Raw genomic sequence first — 18750 nt, 5'->3', positions numbered from 1 at the left:
CAGGTTTGCATTTCCCAAGTATAAATAATCCATTAGACTTAAAGTTTGAAATGGCTAGATGGTAATATCTTGTGGTAAAGTACCTAGTAATAGGAGTGGGTCTCAGTGTCGCTCCTGTGTTCTGTTTATATGGTGTCATACCAGCTCTGTTTTGGATGAATTTCAATAATAACATATCTATCATGATGGTTTACAGTTTGCAGTACTTAAAGTTGTGTTATTGAAGAATCTAATACCGAGCTTTAATGAACATGAATCAGGAATAAAATGCTAGAGTGAGGAGGTTGCTGAGAGCAAGGATTGGGATAAAGTACAAACTTAGAGTCATAGAGAGGTACAGCATGGAAACCGACCCTTCGGTCCAACCTGTCCATGCCGACCAGATATCTCAACCCAATATAGTCCCACCTACCAGCACGCGGCCCATATCTCTCCAAATCCTTTCTATTCATATACCCATCCAAATGCCTCTTAAATGTTACAATTGTACCAGCCTCCTCCACTTCCTCTGGCAGCTCATTCCATTCAGGTACCATTCTCTGTGTGAAAAAGTTGTCTCGTAGGTCTCTTTTATATCTTTCCCCTCTCACCCTAAACCTATGCCCTCTAGTTCTGGACTCCCTGACCCCAGGGAAAAGACTTTGCCTATTTACCTTATCCATGCCCCTCATAATTTTGTAAACCTCTATAAGGTCACCCCTCAGCCTTCGGTGCTTCAGGGAAAATAGCCCCAGCCTGTTCAGCCTCTCCCTATAGCTCAAATCCTCCAACCCTGGAAACATCCTTGTAAATCTTTTTGAATCCTTTCAAGTTTCACAACATCTTTCCGATAGGAAGGAGATCAGAATTGCACGTAATATTCCAACAGTGGCCTAACCAATGTCCTGTACAGCCGCAACATGACCTCCCATCTCCTGTACTCAATACTCTGACCAATAAAGGAAAGCATACCAAACACCTCCTTCACTATCCTATCTACCTGTAACGCCACTTTCAAGGAGCTATGAACTTGTACTCCAAGGTCTTTTTGTTCAGCAACACTCCCTAGGACCTTATCATTAAGTATATAAGTCCTGCTAAGATTTGCTTTCCCAAAATGCAGCACCTCACATTTATCTGAAACTCCATCTGCCACGTCTCAGCCCATTGGCCCATCTGGTCAAACTTCTGTGGAGATCCATTGTTAGTCGGATAAACTTTGACCAAGTGCTTTACATTCCACATTGTCAAGTCATTTAGCTTTCTAATTAATTCTGCCTCTGAAATTTCAGTGTTGGCAACTGCTCCTATGGCGCTAAGAGAGTACAAGGTACCCAGAGTTGGTGGGGATCGAGTACAGAGGGCTGTCTGCCTGGTACACAGAGCATCAGAGGACAGATAACAACCAGCAACACGGTGAGTGAATGGAAGTGTAAATCTTCACCAAACAGAATGAGAGAAAAGGTTAAATCTATTAGAAAAGATATAGCCAGATTTGCTTATCACTGAACTACAATTAACTATGTAAGGATCAAAATCAGAATTTAGAAATAATTTCAATGCATAATAAATTTCTGTTTTTACATAGAGAAATATCCTTTGCTGAGTACAATAAGTACGATGATATAGCTTTCCTTAATATGCAGATTAATAGGAAACCAAGTGAGACTTTAAAACTACTTCTGCACAAGTCAAGAACAATGATTGCTTATGGTGAAGATAAGGGACAGTCAAGCAGTTAGGGGAAACGCTAAACCATAAAAACACAACTTGAATAGTTTATGAAGTCAGCTGAGTCCTGTTCTTGTACTCTGTGTTTTGTGTGCTGTTTTGTCTAAACTCAGAACAGTGGAGCTACAGACAACAATAGTCTGACTTGAATCATTGCAAATGATATAGGCTGAGGCAGTATGAAAAAGATATTGGTCAGTTGTGGAGCAAAACTTAGAGGCAGAGTTGATTGTAGAATTAATGCTGCAAAGAACTAATCTCCACCTTCAGTTGTATCAACAAATCAAACTTGATATTGGACCTTCATTTACAAAGCAGTTTCTACTTACCAGAATATTTGACAGACTACTTAATAAGGTAAATGCAAATGCAAGTAACTACATTGTCAGTTCAGGTATTGCACATACCTGAAAAAGTTATGCTGACATTTATTGGCTAGTTTTTTTAAATATGTGTTGCAACTTTAAAGTTGATATAATGTCCCTGAATGATGTGGAATTATGTAGTCCATTCAGTTAGAAATATAAGATATATATATGATTTGGATGGCCTGGTTTGAGACTTCCCTGCAATGGAAAGAAGAAGGTTGGGCAGCCAGTCTGTTGGTCTGCTACTCCCACAGCTTTTGAGGACTAAGCCAAAATGAAGTCAACAGCCAAACCTGAGACAGTTTCCCTTCATGTAAAGAAAATCTATTAGAAATTGGAACCAATAAAAGGTCACTAGCCTGAAACTGTAACTTCGTTTTTTAACACAAATGCTGCCTAGCTCCTGCGTAGTTCAAATTTTCAGTATTTGTATTATTTTGCTTTAGTAACAGATTTCCACTCTAGTTTTAGTGTCACAAATTGCCTGGTAATTCTGAACAAGGTTGAAATTGGCAAAGGGACAAATTGAAAGACTTCACAGAAAAATGAGCTGTGATCTTTTAGACATGTACATTAAACTGTGTTCCATTTAAGATTTTGAGAATAAGTTTTTTTTTACAGTTTCTGAACATCACATTACTTGTTTCATTGTCTTTTCTTAATAAGGTCAATTAGAAATGTAAACATGTTTGCTTTATTAATTGTTGTTTCTGTCTCCTAATTTCAATTACATATTGTACAGCATTAACCCTCAGTGCAATAAATTTCAAACTTAAGTAAAATTTGACCTTGCCATATTTGGTCAGGAATAATAGAACTGTAGAACTGAAGACAGTGAAAATGACCTTGTTGTTGTGTTATTTTACATTTGAACTGACTGGTTGGACCACAATGATCTTTACAGTTTGATGCATTCCTAATTTGTTGATGCAGTATTGTCAAGTTCGAAAAATCGCAATGTATATTTACCACTTAGATATAAGCTTGTACTGTTAATGTCACCTATATAAATATATTATAGTTTTGGGTATATGTGTAGATGTGTGTGTATAATAGTTTTATATATATATAAATATAGTAAGTCATCCTCACTGTTACAAGACACTTTAAATCAAAAATGTACCTTTCACACATTAATTTGCCTGGTTGTCACTATACTTCCATGTATTTTAAACTAAGTGTTAAGCTTGATCATCAGTGAATATCAGAGATTATTAATTTCAGAATTTAATATTCTTCACATCTTTATCGTTTCACTTTCTATGGTAGTCTACATGTGACAATAAAATCTATTTCCAATTCTAAAGATAGTGCGGTGTTAACCCATTGATAATTATTTATGACATGATCAAATCAGAGGTTGGTCACAATCATAGCACTATCTCTTTCATTTGACAACAGTAAAACTTCTCAAGGTATAAATTTCTTCAGCACTAAAAACACATTCACTGCCTTTATATCCCTTTGACCCTTCTGTGCATTCTTGCTTCCTCAGCCTTATCATTAAGGTTGTGCCTTTAGTCAACCAGGCTGCATGCTTTGGAATTTTCAGTCTAAATCTTTCTAACTTGGTTAGAATCTTTCTAAAACCCCCACCTTTGTTCAAGTTCTTGATCATCATTTGTATATCCTCCTTTGGCTCAGCCTTCATTTCTTTCCTTCTTAATGTTTGAAGTTCTTTTAGAATATTCTTTTGCTAAAAGTGCCATAAAGTAGAAGTTATTGTTGTGATATTGCAGTCGATTATATTGACCAAAGAAGGGAACTTGCAGTAGAATGTAGGGACTGGGTAGGCGAAAACACTGCGATGTGCACAGGACAGATTCTTTTTCTAGTAATACCATAAATGCTCAATTGTTTGTTAGGTTAAAGAATTCATCTTGGCACAGAAAAATTGACAAGGATACCGAATCATTGACAAGGTTACGCATTTGCTTAAAATCAAGCTTTCAAAACACCCATTGCCTACAGATATGTCCTGCACTAAATTTATGTAAAGTGCTGTCATTTGGTTTAGCAAGATCCAATATTAAGAGAAATAGGTCTACTTTCATGTGGATGAGATCTGGTTTTGGCTAGTCAGTGTTACTTTGTGGAAGTGATGATGTCTGTTTGTAATATAATGAGCTTGCTGGCTCAGGATCTGTCATCTGCGAGTTTTAGAGCAGTCTGTAATGTAGGATCTGTAGCCTTCATATGCAATGGTCGATAGAATTCTAAGATACTGAGGTGGGGTGAAACATGTAAAATATTTTGTTCTTAGCAAGGCAATTTTAGCTCCATCTGGAGTACGATGTGGAGTTTTGGTTACCATTTTGCAGGAAAAAGGGAAAGCAAAGTATTGGAAAAGTACAACAATGAATCATTTGTTTGATGCCTGGCAATAGGAGATTTGAGAAGAAACTACAGAAACTAATTTTGATTACAGTAGAATACACTAGATCCCCCCCATCCCGTACCTGCAGGGGATATGTTCCGTAACCTACCACAGAAGCCTGAAACCACAGATAGGAGCGAATCCATTCATTTCAATAGGAAACTTACCTTCCCTGCAGCCCTCTGATCCCCGGTTCCAGAAGGTTCCCTATAATATGTTCGGGCCACAGTAAACCGAGGATATTTGAAACTGCGGGAAACTATTCCACGGATACGGGGGGTCGCCCTGTATAAGACTGAAAATTGATAAGATTAATACAAGCTTAAATAACTATTTACTTGGTTTCAAGAGTCAACAGTGACCATAAGGAGGCAGAGGGGAAAATGTATAGACAAATCAGACATGGCTTTCACATGGTGGTTTTTGGAATTGACTAGTGAGAAAATTATTTGATACGTATTCATAGTAAAGTCTGAGACCAATCACATCGACCAAATGGTCTCTTCTGGTTTTCCCTACTGCATTCTTTCTAAATAATAGCTTTCAAAAGCATATGAAAACTGACAGATCTTTCTGAGAAAGTATTTAAGCTTGTGAAACAAAGCAACTCAAAAATATTTGCAACTGGCATTTATATCATGCTTTATTATTACAGAGATTATATAAAGTACAAAATATCCCAGTTACTTGGATATATTATGAATATTATGAACATAAGTTGAAACTGAGCCATGTTAGGTGATTTTAGGAAAGGTGGTTACAAGAGCAGATTAGACGCTGGGAATAATGGTGTAACTCGCTGTCTGACTCGACAAAGCCTACCTGTCATGTAGAAGACATAATGCAAGCATACAATAAAACACTTTCAACTTACCCAGCTGAGTTCAGCTGCAACAACACAAGAAGCTTGACACTACCCAGGACAAAGTTGTCTCCTTGATTGGCACTCACCCCATTCACCAGTTTCTCCCTCCTCCACTGATACACAAGGGTGGGCATTATGTGCCATCTACAAGCTGCACTGAAGCAAATCACCTTCAGTCCTTTGAAAGCACCTTCCCAATCCCCAACTTGTAGATTTAAAAAGACAAGGGCAGTAGATATATGGAAATACAACCACCTACAACTTCAACTACATGATGCACACCATCCTATCACTGAAAACTATATTGTGGTTCCTTCAGGAAAATGAGTCAAAATCCTGGAGCTCTCTTCCCAACAGCACGATGGATGTAACTACATGCCAATGACAAAATCAACATTCTCCTTTAAGACCTTCTTTAAAACCCACATTTTTGATCAAGCTTTTGATTTTTTTTCTGTATTCGCTTTTGACTCAGCCTTCATTTCCTTCCCGATGACTGTCTGGAGTACTTTGGGAACTTTCTACTTTGTTAAAGATGCTATATAGATAGACGTTATTGTAATTGTGGTTTTGCAGCTGATTATATTGGCCAAACAAGAAAACTAACAGAACACTAATTGCTCTGCTTGAGGAAACCCATTGTGATGTCTGCTTGAGACATTTCCTTCTTCTGACAATACCATAAATGCCGAATTGAACGTAATGGTTCAAGAAGACAGCTCACCACAACCTTCTTGAGGGTAATTAGGGATAGGCATTCTGACAGCACCCACACCCCATGAATGAGTATTTTAAAAATCCTTGGCCATATTTTTGTAATCTTTAGATTGTGGAATCTTGTGTCAGATGATCATCTGAGTTAGTGAATCATTCACAAGTCAGCAGATGCAAGGCATCTCGTTTACCTAGTGCTTGCCAGATCTGTAATGCTGATGAGATTGTGTAATGCTGACACTGTACAGTATTTGTTTTACAGTAGTGGGTTTAAGATTAGTACACTTGCAAACCATTTAACAAGGAAACTGACAATGCAAGAAAGCCATTCAGCCTATCAATCCTACTCCATTCAGTGCCCTTGTATGTTTTTTTACTTCATGACACCTATGGAAGTTCTGAAACTTGAAAGGGTTCAGAAAATATTTCCAAGGATGTTGCCAGGGTTGGAAGGTTTGATCTATCGAGAGAGGCTAAATAGGCTGGGGCTATTTTCCCTGGGGTGTTGGGGGCTGAGGGGTGACCTTAAAGGGGTTTATAACATTATGAGGGACATGGTTAGGGTGAATAAACAAAATCTTTTCCCAGGAATGGGGGAGTCTAAAACTAGAGGGTATACATTTAAAGGTGAGAGGGGAAAGATTTAAAAGGGACCTCAGCGGCAACTTTTCATGCAGAGGACAGTGCATGTATGGAATGAGCTGCTGGAGGCTGGTACAATTACAACATTTAAAAGGCATCTAAATGGGTCTAGGAATAGGAAGGGTTTAGAGCGATGTGGGCTAAATGCTGGCAAATGGGACTAGATTAATCTAGGAAATCTGGTCGGCATGGATGAGTTGATCAAAGGGTCTGTTTCCGTGCTATACAACTCTATGATTCTATCATCCACTACTTTAGGAATGTGAAGTTTCTTCGATCTTCCTTGAAAGAAGAAATCTTGCACTGATATAATTACTTCTCCTAAGATTATAATCTTGAATAATTTCAAGACAAATCTTGAAAACTAATTTATCAACATAATGTTAATCCATCTATGACATATTATTTTTATTTATATTGTCAAATTTCCAAAGCTGGAGTAGTGCGTACAGTTTTGGGCACCATACTTCAGAAATGATATGAATGGATTGGATAGAGTGCTAAAAGGTTACAAAGATAATTCCAGAAGTGAGTAACTTCATTTATGAAGATAGACAGGAGGTTAGGGCTGATTTCATTGTAGAGGACAAGGTTGAGAGTGACTTGATAGAAGATAAAATCATGAAGGATATGAATAGGATAGTTGAGGGAAACCGTTCCCATTTAGGGATACAAGTAGTTTATAGAGAGATGTTGATAGGTTCAGTAAGTAGGCAGAAAAGTTGTTATCTGACGTGGGAAAATGTGAAGTATTTCATTTTGGAAGGGCGAACAGAATGATTTAAATGGAGAAAAACTGCAAAAAGCTGCAACACAAAATGATGGTTAGTAAGGTCAGATCACATTGGATGTAGGGGGACTTAGCCAATTAGTACAAAATTGGCTTGAAGGTAGGAGACAAATGATGGTGGTAGAGTATTGCTTTTCAGACTGGAGGCCTGTGACCAGCAGTATGCCACAAGAATTGGTGCTTGGTCTACTGTTTTACAACACTTTTTTTATTAAATTAGGTTAGATTCCCTACAGTGTGGAAACAGGCCCTTCAGCCCAACAAGTCCATACCGACCCTCCGAAGAGTAACCCACCCAGACCCATTCACATACTTCCTAATAATGTACCTATCACTATGGGCAATTTAGGATGGCCAATTCGCCCAACCTGCACAACTTTGGACTGTGGGAGGAAACCTGAGCACCCGGAGGAAACCCATGCAGACACAGGGAGAATGTGCAAACTCCACGCAGACAGTTGCCCAAGGCTGGAATCGAACTCTGGTCCCTGGTGCTAACCACTGAGCCAATGTGCCGCCCGGCAATTGTATAAATGATTTGGATGTGAATATAGGTGGCATGGTTTGTAAGTTTGCAGGTGACACCAAAATTGGTAGTGTAGTGGACAGTGAAGAAGGACATCTCAGAATAAAATGGGACCTTAATCAGATGAACCAACAGGCTGAGGAGTGGCAGATGGAGTTTAATTTAGATAAATGTGAGGTGTTGCATTTTGATAAGGCAAACCAGGGCAGGACTTAAACAGTTAATAATAGGTCCCTGCCAAACAAAGACACCTAAGAGTGCAGTGCATAATTCCTTGAAAGTAGAGTTGCAGGCAGACAGGGTGGTGAAGAAGGCATTTGGCACATTTACCTTATTGGTTAGAATATTGAATACAGGAGCTGTGAGGTCATGTTGCAGCTGTACAGTACATTGGTGAGGCGACTTTTGGAACACTGCATTCAATTTTGGTCACTCTTCTATAGGAAGGCTGTTGTTAAACTTAGGAGGATTCAGAAAAGATTTACAAGGATGTTGCCAGGAACGGAGAGTTTGAATTATAAGTAGGGGTTGAATAGGCTGGCGCCATTTTCCTGGACCATTGGAGGTTGAGGGGTGACCTAGAAGTTTACAAAATCATGAGGGACATAAATAGGGTGACCAGCCAAGATCCTTTTCCTGCGGTGTGGGAAGTCCAAAATTAGAGGGGATAGGTTTAGGGTGAGAGTAGAATGGTTTAAAAAGGACTCGAAGGGTAACTTTTTTCATGCAGGGGTGGAGTGTACATGGAACAAGTTGCCAGAGGAAGTGGTTGAGGCGGTATAATTACAACATTTAAATGGCATCTTGTTGGGTATATGAATAGGGTGGGTTTAGAGGGATATGGGCCAAATGTTGGCAAATGGGACGAGGTCAGAGTGGGATGTTTGGTCAATGCGGATGAGTTAGACTGAGGGATCTGTTTCTGTACTGCATGATTTTATGAGTTGGGTGTGTTTGTGTATGAAACACAAAAGGTAGCACACAGGTGTGCAGCAAGCAGTCAGAAAGGTTAATGGAACATTGGTCCTTATTTCAAGTGCATTGGAATGTAAGAGTAAAGAAAATACTGCAATTGTACAAAGTGCTGGCGAATGAGACAATGTCTATAGTACTGAGAAATAGATTTGGATCTCTTAAGAGAAAATATTATTTAGTTGAAGGCAGTTCAGAAAAGGTTTACTTGAATGATCTCTGGTACAGAGAGATTACCATATGAACAAAGATTAAGCAGGTTCCAACTAAACTCATTGAAATACAGAAGAATGAGAGGTGATCTCATTGCAACATACAGGGTTCTGTTGAATGGCAGAGCTGGTTTGAGGGCCCAAATGGCCTACTTATTTTCCTATTTCTTATTGTATTATGGTAAAGGGATTGAGAATGAGGGGGCACAGATTTAAAGTAATTTACAAAAGAAGTAAGTGTGATGTGAGAAAAAATATTTTCAAACAGCAAATGATTCAGATCTGGAATGCCCTGTCTGAAAGTGCAGTAGAGTGAGACATTCACGAGTGCATTACATGATTATTTGCATGGAAACAATATGCAGGGTTGCAGGGAATAGACGGAAGAATGGCATTGGTCGTTTTGCTCATTTAGAGAGTTGACACATATGTGATGGAGAAAATGAGGACTGCAGATGCAGGAGATCAAAGTCGAGTGTGTGGTGCTGGAAAAGTACAACAGGTCAGGCAGCGTACGAGGGGCAGGAGAATCGACGTCTCAGGCAAGAGCCCTTCATCAGGAATGAGGCTTGTGAGCCGAGGGGGTAGAGAAATAAATGGGAGTGGGTGGGGCTTGGGGGAAGGTAGCTGAGATTGCAATAGGTAGATGGAGGTGAGGGTAATGGTGATATGTCAGAGAGGAGGATGGAGTAGATAGGTGTATGAAGGAAGGTGGACAGGTAGGAAAGGTCATGAGGGTGGTGCCGAGTTGGAAGCCTGGACTTCACTAGTTTCCTCATTTCCCCTTCCCCACTTTATCCCAGTTCCAACCTTCCAACTCGGCAGCTAATGACGTCCACATCCCGCAATGGAGCTTTGAAAGAAAAACAGTGAAAGTATATTTTTTAAATTTAGTTTTATCATTCAACTCTATTTTCTGGACTGGTCTTTATTTAAACCGTTAGAATTTGGGAAATAAATTCTACTCGGTTATATTTTATGCTAAAATGCAAATTGAGTATTATCTAATTATGTTGAGTTAAGGTTAATAGCACAGCAATGACTGAATTTAGTCTTTTTAATAAAAGCTGAACCATTAAACAATTGATTCAATAGACTTTGAGGAATATACTGTACTTGGGACAAGTAATTATTTTGGGGAAATTTGAATTACTGAATGGCTGAACAATACCAGACTTTTGTGTATGTTTGAACAGAAAAACAAAACTTTGGATCACAGTGGCCTTTGGTAAGAGTGAAAAAGGATCCCAATATATTGCTCTTGATTGTCTCTAAAGTCTTCTAATAATGTGAAGCAGATATCTGGGCTGCATCAAACATTCATTTAATTACAATTTAACAGACTATTCTAACCCAAGATTACTTCTTGATAAAGTCACATTTAGAATATTATATGAAATATGAAATGCTCCAACTTTTGGAAAAATTGCCATGAATGAAAAGGAAAAGAAAATAAATTTGTACATTTGAAACAACTGAAAACACTTAAGTATGCAGCTGGTCCTAACAGCATCTAAAGAGACCTAGGGTGTTTTTTTATTTTAATTTAAAAGAGCAGGAAAGCACTGAAGAGTGTACAGAGGGTAACTGGTGATAAATGGTTTGTAACTTAGATTCTAGATGTGAAGAGACCAGTTATTTAAATATGGACTCTGATGGGAAAACTGTAGGGCACTAGTACAGAATTAAAGGTTAGACAAGATTTTGTACTTTATAGAACTAGCTAGTCAAATAATTTGCAACCATGATTTCACTCCCAAAATATCACCTCAATTTATCCAGGCTAAAATGTACTTCCTACTTGTCTGACTGTTCTACTAGCTTCTTATCTTATATGACATTGCTTTTTGCTCAGTAAAACTCTTTCAGCTATCAAACGGGACAAATTTGCACTGTATTAAGGAACAGCCATTCTCCACTATGGGAAACTTTTCATATTTTCAACTTTACGCCCACTATGCCCTTATAACTTGACTTGATTATTCTGTTCGCCGAGCTGGGAATTTGTGTTGCAGACATTTCGTCCCCTGTCTAGGTGACATCCTCAGTGCTTGGGAGCCTCCTGTGAAGCGCTTCTGTGATCTTTCCTCCGGCATTTGTAGTGGTTTGAATCTGCCGCTTCCGGTTGTCAGTTCCAGCTGTCCGCTGCAGTGGTCGGTATATTGGGTCCAGGTCGATGAGCTTATTGATAGAATCTGTGGATGAATGCCATGCCTCTAGGGATTCCCTGGCTGTTCTCTCTTTGGCTTGTCCTATAATAGTAGTGTTGTCCCAGTCGAATTCATGTTGCCTGTCATCTGCGTGTGTGGCTACTAAGGATAGCTGGTCGTATCGTCTTGTAGTTGGTGTTCATGGATGCGGATCGTTAGCTGTCTTCGTGTTTGTCTTATGTAGTGTTTTGTGCAGTCCTTGCATGGGATTTTGTACACTACATTGGTTTTGCTCATGCTGGGCACCAGAACGAAGGACCCAATACCCAGCATGAGCAAAACCAGTGTAGTGTACAAAATCCCATGCAGGGACTGCACAAAACACTACATAGGACAAACACGAAGACAGCTAACGATCTGCATCCATGAACACCAACTAGCCACAAGACGATACGACCAGCTATCCTTAGTAGCCACACACGCAGATGACAGGCAACATGAATTCGACTGGGACAACACTACTATTATAGGACAAGCCAAACAGAGAACAGCCAGGGAATCCCTAGAGGCATGGCACTCATCCACAGATTCTATCAATAAGCTCATCGACCTGGACCCAATATACCGACCACTGCAGCGGACAGCTGGAACTGACAACCGGAAGCGTCAGATTCAAACCACTACAAATGTCGGAGGAAAGATCACAGAAGCGCTTCACAGGAGGCTCCCAAGCACTGAGGATGTCACCTAGACAGGGGACGAAATGTCTGCAACACAAATTCCCAGCTCGGCGAACAGAACCACAACAACGAGCACCTGAGGTACAAATCTTCTCACAGACTTTGACTTGAATATTTTCTGTGATTTGGACTGTCCATAATTATGTAAAATTTAAAAGCTACAAATCACTCAGGCTTGGGGCTACACTAGGATGTAACTAAATTAGGAATGCAGGAAGGCAGCGCATTGCCTCCTAGCTGAACCCCAAAGTTCACTTAGTTATGTTCAGATTTTTATTTACTAAGTGGGTCAAAGTTAACATTACAGTTGTGGCTGTCAGTGGGATGATGCTATTTCAAAGCCCTTTGAGAATACTGAATATTTACAAATGAATGTCCCAGATGTTATATACCATTGTTTTATGTGCAGTTGAGTACGTCAGTAAATGGAAACTGTTAATGATTATGTATTTCTTGAGTATGGCCTTTTCAGTCACTATATTAAGTAATTTCTTCATTAGTAAGTTGTGTTTACTTTGCTTTGAATGATTTTTCCTGTAGCATGGGTTTGTCACCGTTGATATTTTTTCGCGTTCTTCTTGGAGCTGTAGTTGCTTGCTGCTATGCACACTTCTGGAATCAGCATTCCTTTCAGATAGGCGAAAATGACAAAACCCTAACTGTTTACAGATGCATACCTTTATTTTAAAAATATATAAATATTGCATCAATTTAAGTATAGTGTATTATATGAACAACTGTTTATAAATACTCAACTTTGAAATGACTTTTACATGCCATCTCCTTTGAACTAAGAGTTTTAAAGACCTTATCGCAGAGCAGTGACCTGCAAGTCTGAATTCTGAATCTCTGTGGTTTGGGTGTGGAAGTAAGATGTAGCAGGCATCTGACGTAAGAGAGGAAATGAAAATTGTAGAGTCAACATGGATCACGGTTATGCTCTTCAACAGCTGCAGAATTGCAAAAATGTGGGAGTCAGTTTTGTGCCTGCTGCGAGAGACACGCATGGTTCATAGAGAACAGTATTAGAGAAAAAGACTCTCGAAGTAGAGAAAGCGTAAAGGATCATCGTATATTTTGTTTTATTCTTTAAAAAGTTGAATAGTCAATCGAAATGTAAACTATTGTATTCTTCAAGAAAGGCCACGCGCTTCAAATTTAATAAGGACCCATCTGTGTCAGGTCAGTATTTTTAATTTATACATACTGTACATTGGGACAAAGACGTCATGTTTAAGTTCACAGGATGAAGCTGAACTGTAGGTTATCCATAGTTTCCAATCTGCATTTGATCTTGAGCACAGCTTACTGGCTTTTGGTGACCTATACTGATTTAATGTAAATTGCCATGCAGCTGCATTCACACAATTTTTGTTTCTAAAAATTAAATTTTATATTTAAAAATCACACAGTTTCTAAAGTATTCATTGTCTTAGGTAGAACAAGATCATCTTCTAAAGTGCCCTTCAAATGGTGTGGAAGTAAGTCCTCACCATCCAAAGGAGTGGAGAAATAGTGAAAAGATACATGCCTGCATCATTATCATCTGTGATTGACGCTGTAAGCATCCACTTCTTTGGCTGTCTTGCTCCATGATAATTTTCTGCTTTTGAGTGAGATTGGATGAGGTTTATAATAAAAGTTGCTAATTCTTTTAAACTTTTGTACATGATTGAGTTACCGATGGCAATTGAATATTTTAAAATTATTCTAAATATTTTCTTCCTGTAATTTTTTTCATGTTCATGTTACTTAATAACTTGGACAATATTGATGTGCATTATTTAATCTCTTCAGTTGAATTACATGCCTTGAAATTATAGCTACATCTTTTCTTTTGCAGCTGAGCATGATCGCTACCACTTAGTTTTGGTCTAGGGATGTGTGTGTGGTGTTTAATGTATCCATTTCCATGTAATGAGCCAAATACTGCACAATAGCATGTTGTTGGTCGAACACTGAATCTTTGCTAGTCACATTGAACATTCTGTGTGGGAAAATCTGGCTCAGTTCATTGAAGTAAAGTTTTGGCAGGTGAACTTAGATTGAATTAGCAGAAGAGTTGTTGTAAGAACTTTGAGCCTCACTAATAGAGAAGCTTTTCCATCTGAGCAACTGTTGTTTTGACTTTCTATTGCTAAATTTAAAGATGCATTATGTAATAGTCTAATTAATACCGAATGCTCATATAGGGACTATTCAGTTCTACTTTTAACCATGATTTTGTTTTGATTTTAGTGTCTATTTTTGGTAACCTTCCACAGCAATGCTTGTTATTGTCTGTCTGTTGCTGTTGAGTCTTAGGTTTCCTTGACTAATGCTGTGAGTTGAACATTTTTGAAACTTTTGAAGATATAATTATTCTTTCAACTATTTCACATTTCATTTGCTATGCACTGTTCATTGGACAGGATGTTGTGCATTGCTGGATGTTGATAATGGGAATTTACTGTGTCAAGAGAGATTAATTTTGTAGGGTGAAATTTCTCTTTTTTAAATTCCTTCAGTTATTTATATATGTTAGTTTATTCTATTCTTACATTTACTTCACTGTATGTATTACCTGAGTGATCTCTGATGTCAGATTCATGAGTGTATGAGAGGCCTTTTAAAATCGTTACTGTTGATCTCTGCAGGAAAGTGGTAATTGCACATGCAGTTTAACAAAAATGATATACAGTGTTGGTCAGATACTACTATAGTTTCATAATTCAAATTTACAAACAAGATGGTGTTTTATTTTCTTCCTTATTGTCAGAATAAAATCATGGCATCACCTAGATTGGGAATTTTGTTTTCCACAAACCATACTACAAAGGGGACAATTGAGCAGTTGAGGCCAAGCTGTACTTCACTCATGGGAAAATGTTGATGTTAGGATTGTCTTTGACTTTGAAAAAGAATCTGAAGGCCTTTTCAGTAGTTCTCATTTAAAGAAAACTTCTGGTAAGTTAAACTGAATGTGTGTACAGAAATCTGTTGTTTCGAAATGCTTGCATTTGAACTTATTCCAGCCTCCAGGAGACCAGTGCTGTGTGAGAGAGAAAGGAAAAAAACTTTTGCTATTGTTCTCACCAACTGTGTGATTCATTCTTTGATTCTCTTAGCATGTGTATATTTTGAATAATAAATGCTGAAATGTCAGATCAATTTGCCAAACTGTTTGATTTTTTTTTCTCAAAAGGAAACAAGTTCCTATTATTTTGTTTGAAACATTTATCTCAAAATTGACTTTAAGTGCATGCTATTCATCAAATTGGTTTCTGTCCTCTTTTTTTTCCATTTCCTACATTGGTTATGACCTTTGTAAATAACATTGTTAATTTACTGGGTTATATTTTGGGCTTATGCCAAAAAGGAAGTGGTCTGCGACTCTAAGCTTATTCCTCGTGGGAGCCTTACAGCGAGCAGAGAGGAAATGTTCATCCCACCAGCCAGGACTGACTTTGTGCATGAGCCTAAAGGGGAAAATGTCCTCAAGTCCATTGGGTTGACCAGTTTCCCAAGCACCTGTCAGACTGGTATGTTTTGACCAATGTCTCAACTATTTCTGCAACCAGTTCATTTGATACTCTTAGAAGCAGGCCATAAGGTCTTTCTTTAGCTTTTTTTAAAATTCATGCACAGGATGTAGGCATCACAAGCTCGGCCAACGTTTATTGCCCATCCCTAATTGCCCTTAAGGTGGTGATGAGCTGCCACCTTTAACAGTTGCAGTACATCTGGTCTATCTGCACTCTCAATGCCATTAGGGAGGAAATTCCATTTGTTTGTTATTATAATCAGTGCTACAACGTCTTTTGTCCCATTAGCACCTTGCTTATCTGTTATTTTTCGGATGTTTAGAGTGTCTTCCACTATGAAGACCAATGTGAAATATTGATTTAAATTATCTGCCATTTCATTGTTCCCCATTATTAATTCCTCTTCCAAGAGTTGCATACTTACTTTAGCAACTGTCTTCCTTATGTATACCCATAACAACATAACAAACTCTTGTTGTTTGTTTTGGTATTTCTTGTCTATTTATTTTTATAATCAATGTTCTCATTCTTTACTATTTTTGTAGCTATCTATTTAAAAATTCTCTAAGCTCTTAAAAACAAATTCCAAATCCTGTGCCATGTTACTAGTTTTCACCACTTTGTATACCTTACTTTTTGATTGGATACTCTACTTTAACCACCTTTATAAACCACAGGTAGTTCATCCTTTGCATTGTGTCAATTTTGACTGGAATATATTTTTTCTAAGCGTTAGAAAATATCTATTGGAATATTTGCTCATCTCCTCTCTTGTCCCTTCGCCTGTTTTCCCAGCCCCTTTTAGACAACTCTTTGATCACACCTGTGTAATTGCCCTTTTAAATTGAGGACAGCAGTTGCTCTCTCTCAAATTAAATTTGGAATTCAACCATTTTGTGCATATATTCTGAATTTAGAATCAGGGTTAGGTGAAGTTTAATGTGGAGATTATTAGCAGAGCATTCCAGAATGGCAGAAGCAAGAGGTTGAAGATTTTGCCACTGATGATGCAGTGGAAAGAGGGAGCAATGTATGGTAGACCAGAAGAGCAGTGGGAGAAGGTAGAAACATTGCATGTAGTTTTAACCAGCTACCTGATGTCTCTTTCTTGGAAAGTCCACCAAAACTCTTGCTTGGGTACCACTTGTTTCCCTTAATACCATTTTTATTCCTGCTGTTTGACAACTAATTTATCTGATATGATTGAGAGTTTAGAAACAGTCCATATAAGGCACAGATTATCAAGTTAGTAAGCTAAAATCACAATTCTCAATTAATAAGCATTTTGGAGTGTCAGAGGCTGAGGGGTGACCTTATAGATGTTTATACAAACATGAGGGGCATGGATAAATATACGAAGTCTCTTCCCTGGGGTGGGACAGTCCAGAACTAGAAGGCATAGGTTTAGGGTGAGGTTTAGGGTAAGATATAAAAGTGACCTAATGGACAACTTTTTCACGCAGAGGGTGGTACTTGTATGGAATGAGCTGCCAGAGGAAGTTGAGGAGGCTGGTACAATTGCATCATTTAAAAGGCATCTGGATGGATATATGAATAGGAAGGGTTTGGAGGGATATGGGCCGGATGCTGGCAGGTGGGATTAGATTGGGTTGGGATATCTGGTTGGCATGGACAAGTTGGACTGAAGGGTCTGTTTCCATGCTGTACATCTCTATGAATATGTGTTCAAGTTAATTTTCTTTACTGAGATGAAATTTTAATTCCTTATCAAATTTGGATCTTATTTTAGCTAACAATTTCAGTAAAGTTCTTTGATTCACTTTCATTAGCCAATATTGAGTAGGGGTTCATTGTGGCTTAAAATAACAAACTTTTCAACTGAAGGTTAGAAACCTCCACTCTCACATTATACTTTGTAAACTTTTATGCAAAAAAAAAGCTTCACTTACTAGACAAGCAAATCCCATTAAATCAGTCCAGTAAACTACATGATTCCTTCTTCTCTCTCTGATTAATCCTTTACATTCTGAAAAATTATTAGCCTGGATATTATTGTGATAATGACTGCAAAACATGTCAACGCTCAGAACCATTACTGCAGTTAAACCAATAACAACTTTGGAAGTTGGCACATGAGTTGAAGAATGTGGAAAGTCAGATGTTGTTATCACCAGTTCTGTTTCTCTCCAGTGCATTTGCTGTAAAGGTTCCTAAAAACTGCACCCTCTAATTCAATCATGATTTGGCAAAACAAAAATCAATTCTTGCACTTTTAATCTTACTTTAAAACTCCTCAAAACAATTTCATGCAGTTGGGAGAAGTGTGAGTAGGTTTTAAGCATGGCGTCTTCAAAATTTGGGCCACCTAAGATACTTACCGATAAAACGAATTAAAGTTGTAGAATATCAAGCTTCTTCACTACGAAAATATTTTGCTTAAATTTGTTTATTTTGATTTTAGCTTCTTACTTAAACTAATCATAATTGTTTAGTTTACTGTTTGAAAATCAGAATATGTTAAGGAGACAAGTGGGACTTGTGTAGTTTGGGAAATGGTTTGGCATGGACTAGTTGGACTGAAGGTCTGTTTCTATGCTGTATGACTCTATAACTCTATCTAAGAGGGACCTGAGGGGCAACCTTTTCACACAGAGGGTGGTGGGTGTACGGAATGAGCTGCCAAAGAAAGTGGTAGAGGCAGGTACAATTACAATTTTTAAAAGACGTTTGGACAGGTACATGGATAGGAAAGATTTAGAGGAAAAGGGCCAAATGCAGATACATGGGACTAGTTTAGTTTAGGAAATCTACTCAGCACGGACAAGTTGGGCCAAAGTGTCTGTTTCTGTGCTGAATGACTCTGACTCTATGATTCTGAAAAATGCAGTGATTTTAACTTTCTGGCTTGTTATGTGTTAATATTTCAATTCTACTGCCTACTTATTGCTGCTACCTGCTATGTGCCAAGGCATCCCTTTGCTTGGGCTAGTTTTAAACTGCTGTCTGAAAATAGAACATAGAACATTACAGTGCAGTGCAGACTCTTTGGCCCTCGATGTTGTGCCAACCTGTGGAACCAATCTGAAGCCCAACTAACCTATACTATTCCATTTACATTCATATGTCTATCCAATGACCATTTAAATGTCCTTAAAGTTGGCGAGTCTTATACTGTTGCAGGCAGTGCTATTGTCGTCCC

General features: G+C 38.3%; 1 protein-coding gene across 3 annotated transcripts in view; it reads left to right on the top strand.

Moving 5' to 3' along the window:
• LOC140469258 (volume-regulated anion channel subunit LRRC8A) overlaps window positions 1-18750 on the top strand; it is a 72577-nt gene that overhangs the window by 14395 nt on the left and 39432 nt on the right. The window contains exon 2 of one of the 3 annotated variants that reach the window (XM_072565594.1): window positions 1272-1395. The gene's annotated coding sequence lies outside the window, so the exon portion shown is untranslated. Of the gene's footprint in view, window positions 1-1271; window positions 1396-13090; window positions 13249-13529; window positions 13627-18750 lie in introns of those variants that run through there. The other 2 variants (XM_072565596.1, XM_072565595.1) reach the window with 2 other exon arrangements.

Source organism: Chiloscyllium punctatum, chromosome 49 (genome assembly GCF_047496795.1).
Source record: "Chiloscyllium punctatum isolate Juve2018m chromosome 49, sChiPun1.3, whole genome shotgun sequence".
In the NCBI taxonomy this organism is placed as follows: Eukaryota; Metazoa; Chordata; class Chondrichthyes; order Orectolobiformes; family Hemiscylliidae; genus Chiloscyllium; species Chiloscyllium punctatum.
Note: the sequence above shows the minus strand (reverse complement) of the source record. Positions and strands in the feature narration are given on the sequence as shown.